Raw genomic sequence first — 11,521 nt, forward strand, 5'->3', positions numbered from 1 at the left:
TTTCATGTTCTGGATTCAATACTAATTTATATACACATTTGTGCTGGAGATCTTAAAAATATGCTGTTGTTTCCTTCCCAAGCTGTGGGATGGGAGCTATGGGGAGGGGCAGGGAGGCACAGAGGAGTGGAGTTGAACATGAGAGAAAGAGGGAATGTGGCTGGATAAGTGAGGAGGAAGAAGGAGAAAAAAAACTTTACCCAGTAAGCATTTTCCATACTTAATAATTTGATTTTGAAGGCTAGTCATATCAAAGAGCAAAATATTCAATATTGTTAATTCAGTTTTGCAAAATATATTCTTAATTTAAAAATGATTTTGCTCCGGGTGGTAGTGCAGTAATAAAGCAGTTATTGACCAGATCTTATTGATCGTAGAGTCTGCGGGCAAAGAGCACTGACCTTGCTCACACTCTTATTGCTTCCTCCCTCCCTGGCCTTCTTCATCTATGCTCGCTCAATAATATATTATTAATATATATTTTTAGCAAAAACTGTATGTTACAAGGTTAAGGGCTTCTTAGTGATTTTTTTCAAGCTACTCTCTGCCTTTGGGGTGTTAGGGGAAGAATAAACTCAGTAACCAAGTGTCTCGATATAAATGACTGTCCATGGAAATCCTTCACCCACCACTGAGTAGCACCTTGTTACCATCCCATTTTTTCTGTCACATAAGGACAGAAAGAAAAAAAGCTCCCCAAGCCAAAGGGTGTTGCAGAAGCTTGGTCAATAGTGTGACTATGGAAAGGAAACCACACCATGGCTGCAAAGACTAAATTCAGGACACGTGTGTGTCCTTCCCGCAACAGTAACTCTGAGCCCAAAGGAGAGAAATCTGTGGTCATATCAGATTCAATGACCAGCAGTGTCCAAATCCTTCTGCCAGCCCTTTCACGAGGCTGGGCCCCAGCACCTCCACGACCACCTTCCTTACATCACAGCCAGATAGCATATGCAGCAATTGCTTACTTTAGCATTTGCACATAAACTATCTTCCATACCTATCTACTTGTTTTTCCAGGTGGATCTTATTTTCCTATCTTTTGAAGGCAAGCACTATGGCATATGCTCCTTCACTATCCCTCCTAGGCTTCTAGGACCTGTCCTGTGCCAGGTTTGTAGCAAGCAGGCAGTTAGTAATTATCAAATTGGAATGTAAAGGATGCACAGCTCTTTAATAAACTTCCTCTCGATGAAAGCAAAAACACAGAGCGTAATGCAAGTTTGCTTCTTCCCTTTGCCCTGGGAGCCCCTCAAATCATGTGGTTGGCCTGTCTCCACACGTGCACCAGGTCAGGGAAGGAAAAGCCAGGTATTAGTGAGTCCAATGAATATTGCATAGAACCATCTTACAGGTTGCATCATGATGTAGAATGTTCAAGTAGTTTGCATTCATGTCACGAAGAGGAAGGAACACTGATCACAACTCACAAACAGTGAATTCAGAAAGGCCAGCAAATCTCCAGGCTCATGGAGAGATTAGGAGTGAACGTGAATGAGGGTGATCGTCATCCACCACTTCTCACTGTACAACACCCACTACATCTCCTTGTAATGCACTCATGAATGGTGTTCTTCCTCAGATGGCACAAGAGTCATGTAAAAAAAAAAAAAAAAAGTCTACGTTTCTCTGATTTCCTTTGCACTGTGTATCCCTGTGCTTGGGTTCCTTCTTCTACAAAGAAAAGTCCATCCAAGAAAGCCAGTATTGATAAGGGTACAAAAAATGGAACAGAATCCAGATCTCTTGTTTGCTGTTGTTTTTACTACCTACTGAAAGGTAACAAGGAAGAGGACGCCAGTGATGCGGTGATGGAATACCAACCATGTCCTAATGAAACAATCCAGGTGAGCAAGGAGAAGTGCTGGGCTCTACCTGCTTGCTGTGTAGTCGTTGGCAAGACACTCACCCTACAGGTCCCAGCATGCATCAGTTCTTGCTCAAAGAGCATAAGAGAAAAGAATGCATGAAAGTACTTTTTACAAGGATGAGAGGAGGATAAGGAACCCAATAAGGAACAGCCTAGGGGCCAGCATCAACAAGGAGTTTTTAACATCTTAGGTCTGAATGGGGCAAGAAGGAACAAAGGGGCTGCTGGAAAAAGGTGGAAAGTGTGGATGTGGAAAAGAAGCCACCGAAAGAAACGTGGCCATAGAGGAGTGTAGGCACTACCAACACCATTCAGGCAGGAATAAACCCAACTTCGGTGTCCTGGTGCCTTCTAATGTCATGTCACAACCAGAAAATAAGGGAGATTGGATGATGGGTCCTTTGCCAACCAGGGCAAAGAGCCACCAAAGCGGCATGGATAATGATTTGAAGGAGCAAAGGGAGGAATAGCCCCATCTTTGTGCCTCATTTTCTCCTCTGTCACACAGAAATAATTATGCTACCCTACCTACCACACAGGATCCTCATAAGGGTCACATGTGATCATAGCTTTGAGTACACTTTGTTCAAGTTTCTAACCTGCTGCAGATCCTACATTGGCGTGGCACCCCCTGTGCTCTCTGTGGAGTCCTCTACCCAAGCCCACGCCCAGGCTAGGGGAGGCCCCCCCACATTCCCAACCAGAGCCAAATGATGTGAACAAAACAGCACAGGGCTCTGCAGGTGGCAGGGAGAGGGGGGAAGCTGCGCATGCAAGGAAATAATAGAGACTGGATTGTTTATGCTTGTGGGAAAGGGCGCATGAATATGGATAAAACCCTGTGTGCATTTTGCTAATTACCCAGCATCAGTGTTAAAGGAGAAAAGAGCCCATTGCAGATTTTCAAGCCAATCCCATCCCATCGGGCCCGCCCCCACCTATGTACACACACACAAACCACCACTGCCACTACCACCGCCGCCATCATTTTCTCTCCTCGCATGTACATAACTGACAATCCTTCCCTGAATATGAACCACATGGAACCATTTGAGTCAAATCCGAATTGACAGGAGATTCCAATCTTGAATCATAACAGAGAGCTCAAGAAAGGAAGTCCTGCTCCATGATCCTAGTTGGCAGCAGCTTCTTTCCTATAATTTCCAGAGTCAAAGCAACCTTATAGTTCCATAGGCCGAGACATGAGGTGAATCAAGGAGGAGAGGGTCATGAAGAGACAACAAATCACACTTAGATGGAGGCCATTTCTACAGGAAGCCAAAGTTATAGAACTAAAAGAAGAAAAAAAATCCTAGTCTTTGGTTCCCAGTCTCAATTAAGGTCTTGTTCCTTTTTGTCCTGGGACTGGCCAAACTCTGGCCAGATGTTTGGAGTTGTGTCAATCCAGCTCTAAGAAAAGAAAAGATGGTGAATCTAGCCTTTAATTCCTGGCAGCTCCTGGACTTCTCCCAGACAGAGTCTGAGGAAGATGTCTGCTGACTCATCCTTGAAAATCAGTAAGGATGGGGCAGTTGGGAGAAGGGCTCAGGAGAGGGGTTTGTTAGGGGTGGAGACTTGGAGTAGGGAGCTCAAACCAGCTAGCATTGGTCCTGAAGTTCATCAGCACAGGCTGCCAGGGGACACCCTCTTTTGTCTCAAGATCAACCAAGTTAAAGAGTGATCAATAAGCACCTTACTGTGCTACATGCTTTCAAGCAATCATAAAGACAGAGCCTTTTTACATAACTCCTTAAATTTGTTCTCCTCAGCAGGAAAGGCAGCAGCAGGTTCATTACACTCTGGTCTGTGATTCTGGAGACCTAGATTCTTATACTTGTTCTGTCCCACTTAGCTGTGCGATTATGAGCAAGGCCTTTAGCCAGCCGCCTGGACCTCAGTATTAGTTCTTTTCATCTGAAAAATTTTAAACTTTGGCCTGAAGAGTTTCATAGTTCCAAATGTCAAAAACTCTGTGAATAACAATACCAGTAACCAACAAAGATTAAGCTCTTCCTTAGTGCCAAGCACTATTTTACACATCTCAGCTCAATATTCCTTAACAACCTTATGAGATTTGTTATTATCCTCACTTAATAGATAAGAAAACTGAAACCCAGTATAGTTATTTTGGTAAGTGTTAGGGTGGGGATTTGAACTCTAAGATAGTATTTTGAAAGTTTAGCATATCAGTGAAAAGTATGGACTTTTTACCAACATGCTATTCTATCTGTACTCAAGATGTCCTCATCTAGCATGTCTTCCTCTATAGTAAACAGTCCCTGTCAGTTTCCTGGAGGAATTCTTCCTCTCTATATCAGCCTCAGAAAAATCAAGAAGGGGCACTCATGACTCAACATTTCCAAACAAGTTCTGATGGATCTGCCAACTTCAGGGGCTGATATGGGCAAAATGGAACTCCTGGGTGAAAGCTGGCCTCCAGTTTAGGCATACACATTCTGTACAATAGATGCTCAACATATATGGCATACACACTGTGCATAGCAGATGCTCAAATGAGACTTAGCACAAGACCAAGTATACAGGAAACACCTGGGAGAACACTGGCACTGAGATTACAAACATGGCAGAGACCACACACTGGAATAAATGGAAAAGTTATACAAACAGCATCAAAAAAATAAAATTAAAAAGTATACAAAGACATTATAATGTGTTATCAACACTGGTAGCTTCAATCCATAGGATCCCTCCCCTTTCTCTCCCTCCTCTACCACTGCCCTTACCAGAACTACCCATCCAAACCCATACTGCCTCCACGTGCCAGAAGGAAAAAGAATCTTCTAAAAGCTAAGTCTCCCTGGGCCTAGACTTAATGCCATATTTCTGCCTTGGACTTTGCATCTAACTTTTTAGTAGGGGAGGCAGGAGCTGATTGGATTATAGGAATACAAATGGATTAATTTGGGGTGGATTAGATACATCACAAAACATAAGTTTGACGTGCATTAACATAAAAATGTCATAAAAATGTAGATGCTGAGGCTGAGCTTATTTGTGATGCTGCTAATGCATTGTTACTCCAGCAAAAGATGTACACAATATTTACGCTGTATCTGACCACATAAAACATGTCGTATACATATGCAATTTTTCATTATGTAGAGGGAAAAGAGCCAGAGGGCCCTTCAGAATTCCAATTCTCGAGCTTCTGATTTTCCCTTCTCATTTTTAATCTTTTTTTCTTTATTTTCAAGAAACAAATATAGTTTTAAACCATCATTACTGTATTTTGAACAGTTAATATTTCATATCATGACATCTCTACTCAGAGGTAACAGGTTTAGTTGATTACTATTTGTTTATAGGGCCGGAGAAACCTGCAATCACAGGGAACATAGAAGGATTGCAATTAGATCTATTGGCTGAGAGTTGCACCTCGCTGACCCACGGTTAAGTGGTTAGCACTATCAGAGAGAAAATGCCTACTGGCAGCTGGCACATCTGCACATAATAATATGGGCAAAGCTGACACGGCCACTAAAGGCTGCTACTCTCCTCTTTACCCAGAAGCAAAAAACAGATCATGCTTTTTAATAGTGCATCAACACATTTCTTCTGAATTAGCATAATCATGTGAGTTATGGGAGGAAGCAGTACATCCTGGCTAAGCTGCTTTGAATTTTTCAAATTATCCCCCCCCAAAAAAAAAGGAGATTTTTTTCCCCCACAAAACTAAGTCTCTACTCAATTCTAGTTTTTTAAAAAGGCAAAGGACAGGAAGAGAGCAAGAGAAGAAAAAGAAAGAATTAATCTGTTCTTAACAAGATAAGTAATGGGCCCATACACTAAAAAGGTTGTGGGTTTGATCCCCAGTCAGGGCACATTCCTGGGTTGTGGGTTTGATATCTGGTTGAGGCACTTGTGAAAAGCAACAGATCAATGTTTCTTTCTCACATCAATGTTTCTCTCTCTCTCTCTCTCTCTTTCTCTATCCCTTCCTCTCTCTAAAATCAATAAAAATATTCTCGAGGGAGGATTAGAAAACAAAAAAGGACACACAAAACTGAGTGGGGAGGGAAGGTTAGGGTGGAGGGGACTGGTTAGTATAAATACATAAACAGGGTTCTATCAAAGTGGAAATGATGATGATGATAATGGTGATGATGGTGGTGATGGTGATGATGATGATAATGACAGTAATGATGATAACTGATTTTTAAAGTCCATATGTGCCTGGCACTGCATGAGGACTTCTAAGGATATATCCACTCTTCAGTCAGGCCAATACTTCTATACCCAGGCATTCCAGCTGATCTTTCTCCAACAGTCATTTCATAGATCCCAAAGCAAACAGGGATGGGCAATTCAACTGGAAATTCTGTCTCAGGAATAGGGGGCTGACCATCAGAGAGCAAGCCAACAAAATTCCCATGCTTCTCTGGGACAAAAAGGGTGACCAGAGTTCTGGTGGCCTCCACTCCTCACAAGGGGCATGAAGTTCCCAGGAATTACAGCTTCTCTTCCTACAGTCAACTTCTATGAGACTCAGGCCACATCAGCATGTACTACACCCTTGAGATTTAGGGAACAAAAGGCATTCATTCTTGGCAGACTAATTATAACAAGGCAGCTCAATTAGGATAAAAACACTATAAGTAGAGTTGAAATATAAATGAAGTTTTGAGAGAAAATATTTTTAAAATATAAGATCTTTGTGTGTGTGTGTGTGTGTGTGCACGCACATACATGAATGGTTGATTAAACTGTGATAGATACACACAATAAAGTACTATGTAAACATTTAAAAACAAGGAAGAAAAAGAAGATCTATATGAACTGATCTATATGAGTGATTTCCAGCATATATTAAGCGAAAAAGAAAAATGCAAAAGAGAATGTTCTATATGCTATTTTTTTTAATGTAAAATGTAGGGAAGACAATAAAGCATACACATATCTGCCTTTCTTTTCTTCCAAAACATAGAGAAGCTAAACCATGAAACAATGAAACTGGTAACCTACCATTCCCCCTTAAAAAGAATCAAGGAGCTTCCTGGAGAAATGGATGATTACAGAGCTGGGGCAGAAAAGACACAAGATGAGCCTGGAATGTGCTCTTGTTCCATAAAGTTAAAAAAAAAAAAAAGGTGATTAGGAAAAATGATGGTGACATGTTCAGAAGCATAAGAGCAACTTGAAGTGTCTGATAATTTAACTATCAGACTAAATTACAGATTATAACCTATCGTAAAAAAGAATGAATCCATGAGTCCATATTGATGATAAATAGATAAACAAATGAGGAAAAATAGAGGGCCTTTCCTTACAAAAGCACTCTGACTGATAAATTTGGAAGAAGTGGTAGACTAAAAAATTCCCATATTTAATCATCAATGAGCCAGAACTTCCAATGGATGTTAAATCTTGAGGACAAAATTTGTTGAGTTATGAGATATTTAATGCTTAAAGTGTTTCCTCACAGACTGTTTATCAGTTACAAGGATAAGAAGAGTAACTATGCAGCAGAGAAAGCAGACAATACCTTGATGAGGTTATGAAAATTACCATCAACAATAAGGGTAAGACAGACATCACATATCTCTGGATATGTCACCCTGAGAAGTACACAACATCAGCTATGTAGAATTCTGACCAAGAATGCATAACCTGGATCTAATCATGAGGATGTATCAGATAAGCCCAAGAGGAATATTCTATAAAATAACTGGTCTGTGCTCTTCAAAAATGTCAATGCAACGAAAGAAAAAGGCTGAAGTACTGTTCCAATTAAAAGAGAAAAAAAGAGAGACATGACAACTAAATGCAGTTTATAAGCCTAGATTGCATTCTGTACTTGAGGTAAAAACTAGTAATAATAATGATCTAAAGGATGTAATTGATAATAACTGACAAAATCAGAAAATGAATTATAGATCAGAGTTTTAAAAAACATTACTTTGCTGATAAGTATCCTATTATTTGAAAACTTCATTGTGGTTACACCAAAGAATATCTTGGTTCTTAGGAAATATACTTCGAAATATTAAGGCATGGAGAATGACATCTACTCTCAGATGATTCAAAAAGCACTACAGTCAAAAAATTGATATAAAAAAATGTGTCAAAATGTCAAAAACTGGTGAATCTGGATAAAAGGTGTATCAGTGTTCTCTGTATTATTCTTGCAACTTTTCTCTAATTTCGAAATTATTTCAAAGTAATTCTTTTAAATAAAATATGAACGAGAGAAAAAACAAAAGAGTGCCCTCTATAGCCCCATGCCAGCATCAGCACTGCTGAATTTTGGTACCACATACCCTTCAGCCAGGAGTCCTTGCCCAGAGCAAGCCTTGCACAAGCATACTCAGCAGTCCTGGTGAGGAGCACCTCCATCCTTCCAGTAAACCCTCCTCTGAGCTTCTCTGAATGTTTCTGGCTTTTGTAATCCAATGATCCCTGACCAGTTCATCTTCAACCCACCAGAGGAAAGGAGCAGCATCCTGGAGCCGGATTCCCATCTTCTCCTGGAAGAACTTGATATCATGGTTGTGCACTTCTCCTCTACTCTTGGAACTCTGGATGGTTGCAATCATGTCTTGGTCATCCTTATATCCCAGGTGATTGACACACAGAAGACAATGAATAAATGCTTCAGTACTGAGTGTAGCTGGCATATGCTGACTGGTGGGGGAGGCAGTTTATATGGTCGTCAGTGTTAACAAGTTAAGGGTGTGCACCCCCACAGAAGACTTCTCAATCATGCCCATGCCAACACTCCCCCACCAAACATGTGCCAGGGAAATGCCACAGTGACAGCACCAACATTAGGTCTCCACATGATGACTTACACACTACTTTGGTAGATGTGATGCATTTTTTTTTAATATTTTTTATTGATTTTGCTGTTACAGTTGTCCCAATTTCCCTTCCCTCTGTTCCTCTCCACCCGGTGGCCCCCCTCCCTCCAGTTGTTCCCCCCTTTTAGTCCATGCCCATTGGTTGTGCATATAGTTCTTCTCAACCTCTTCCTGTCTATTCCACTCCCTCCTACTATGCTTCTTAACTCCTGTACCATCTCCCTCCCTTTCCCCCTTTCCCCTCCCCACTGACTTCCCCACAGTATGTTCCCCATACCTATAGTTCTTTTTCTACTCTCGTTGCCTATTTAGTTTGCCTTTGTTTCAATTCCCTAGCTTCTGTTGTTGGTTTTTGTGATGCAGTTTTCATTTTAATGTTCATAGTTTTGATCCTCCTTCTCCTAAACAAGTCTCTTTAACATTTTATATAACAGTAGTTTGGGTCTAATGAACTCCTTCAGTTTTACTTTGTCCTAAAAGCACTTTCTCTGCCCTTCTATTCTGAATGACAGTTTCACTGGATAGAGTAATTGTGGTTGTAGGTTTTTGCTTTTCATTACTTTGAATATTTCTTGCCAGTCCCTTCTTGCCTGCAGGGTCCCCCTTGAGAAATCAGCTGATAGTCTAATTGGGACCCCTTTGTACATGATTCTTTTCTTCTCTCTTGGTGCTTTTAAGATTCTCTATCTTTAATTTTTGACATTTTGATTATAATGTGTCTTGGGGTGGTTCTCCCTGGGTCCAGTTTTTCTGGAACTCTCTGTGCTTCCTGGACCTGTAAGTCTATTTCCTTCCCCAAGTTTGAGAAGTTCTGCTTCATTATTTTTTCACATAGTTTTTTAAGGTCTAATTCTTCTTCTTCACCCTCTGGCAATCCTATAATCTGAATGTTCAGTCACTTATAGCTGTCCCAGAGGTTTCTGATCCTCTCCTCACTTTCCTTACTTTTTGTTTCCTCTTTCTGCGCTGGTTGACTATTTGTTCCTTCCCTATGTTCCGGTTTGTTGATTTGATCTTTGGATTTTATTTCCTCACCACTTGTCTCGTATGTGTTTTCGTTCGTTTCAATATGAGTGGCTTTCATTCCTTCCCTGTCTTATTCCAAATCTTTTGTTAATTCTGTAAGCCACCTTATAACAATAGCTCTGAGTTGAGCCTCTGAAAGATTTCCTATTTGTTCGTCTGTCAGGTTCCTCATCTGCTGCCTGGTGAGCTGCGTCACCGGGATTTCAATCATTCTCTGCTTTATTTTGACAGATTTGTGTTTTGCTTTGCTTCCTGGGCAGGCTGTAGGGGGCCGAGCCCCATGTACTCGTCACTACCTGGCGACCGGCGGTGGTCCGCAACCTTTTTCGCTGCGCTGTGGCGCTTTGTGTGGGGGTGGGGATCCCAGATGGATTCCTGCCGTTATTCTCTGCTGGGAGACTGGGATCCATCCCTCTGCCCTCTGGGCCTCTCCATCCGAGGCAATGGGGAGCTGCCTTTCCCAGCGTTGGGATCTCGAGCTGCCAAGACTCAACTGCAGCTGGGATTGCTCCCCCTGCCGCTATCCCCGCTGCTACCACAAATGGTGCCGCCCGACCTTTCTGTTCTGGTTCCGATTTCGCCCCTCTTACCCATCTGATGAGCACCGCTGGTTTATAACTTCATACGTTGGGCTGCCATGTAGTTTTATTTTCTGGAATTTCTGGTTATCTTTCATTTTGAGGTAGTTGTATTCCTTTCTAGTTGTAGAGGGAGACCGAGCGTGTCTGTCTAAGCCTCCATCTTCTGTGATGCATTTTAAACTAAGCTTGGGGCTGTAGCAGAGAGGAATATTAGTGCCACTGCAACTATTTACTCTCAACCTGGATAGCAAGCTCACCAACAAAATGGTTAAGCTTTCTGGAAGTTGGAGAAACGAAAAACGTTAATATCTTTGCAGATCCCTTCACCCAGAGAATTACTGCCCTATAACAATGAGGGAGGAGGGCTCCAGTTCCCATGGACTATCAGAAATTGCTGAGCTCCAACTTCAAGCACTAAGAGTGAGTGAGTCTTTCAGAGTCTCACTCTAACCAGGTATAACCAGTACAAATAGGAGCCTGGATTCAAAAACCACCATACCCACAACTGCTCTTCGTCCCTTAGGAGCCTAGCCTCACAAAGAGAGCAAAGGAAACCCAGTAATAGCCCACAGAAGTAAGCTTCTCTGTCAAACTGAGGACCTTCCTTAGGATTCCTTCTCAGGCTCCTAGTCCTAATCTATGCAGGAGTTAATAAAAATAATGAGCAATATGAGGGAAGAAATGGTTCTTGCAGAAGAATCTAGAACTGACAAGACCAGAAAAAGCATTAATAACATTAATCTACTCTATATATATGCCCTGGCTGGTTTGGCTCAGTGGATTGAGCGTCGGCCTGCGAGCTAAGTGTCGCTGGTTCGATCTTCCAGTCAGGGCACATCAGAGAAGGAAAACTCTGACTCCAAAAAACCTCCGCTGCCTTGCGGCATACCTCTTCAGGGGAAAGGCTAAGGGAGTAAACCCCGACAGAAAATCCGGAGCCGGAGTCCCTAAGGCGGTTTGACGTTGTAGTCAACACCGGCAACTCCTGCGGCGCACCTGAAGCCAAGCTGTATTGACTCCGTCTTTCCCTTGGACCCTTCAGCTGCGAAGAGAGGGGGGGTCTGCTGCATGGGCAACAGCAGACCCTCCATATCACCCTGCCCAGGCTCTGTAGCTTCAGCTTCACTGGAGAGGACACTCCAGCGTCATCGCAAGATGTTGATTCAACGCGGGAGGAGACAGATACCGTGTCACTCCCGAGTCGGACTGCACAGCCATTCTCGGCG

The sequence above is a fragment of the Furipterus horrens genome, unplaced genomic scaffold (genome assembly GCF_987537825.1).
Source record: "Furipterus horrens unplaced genomic scaffold, mFurHor1.1.pri manual_scaffold_6, whole genome shotgun sequence".
Taxonomy (NCBI): Eukaryota; Metazoa; Chordata; class Mammalia; order Chiroptera; family Furipteridae; genus Furipterus; species Furipterus horrens.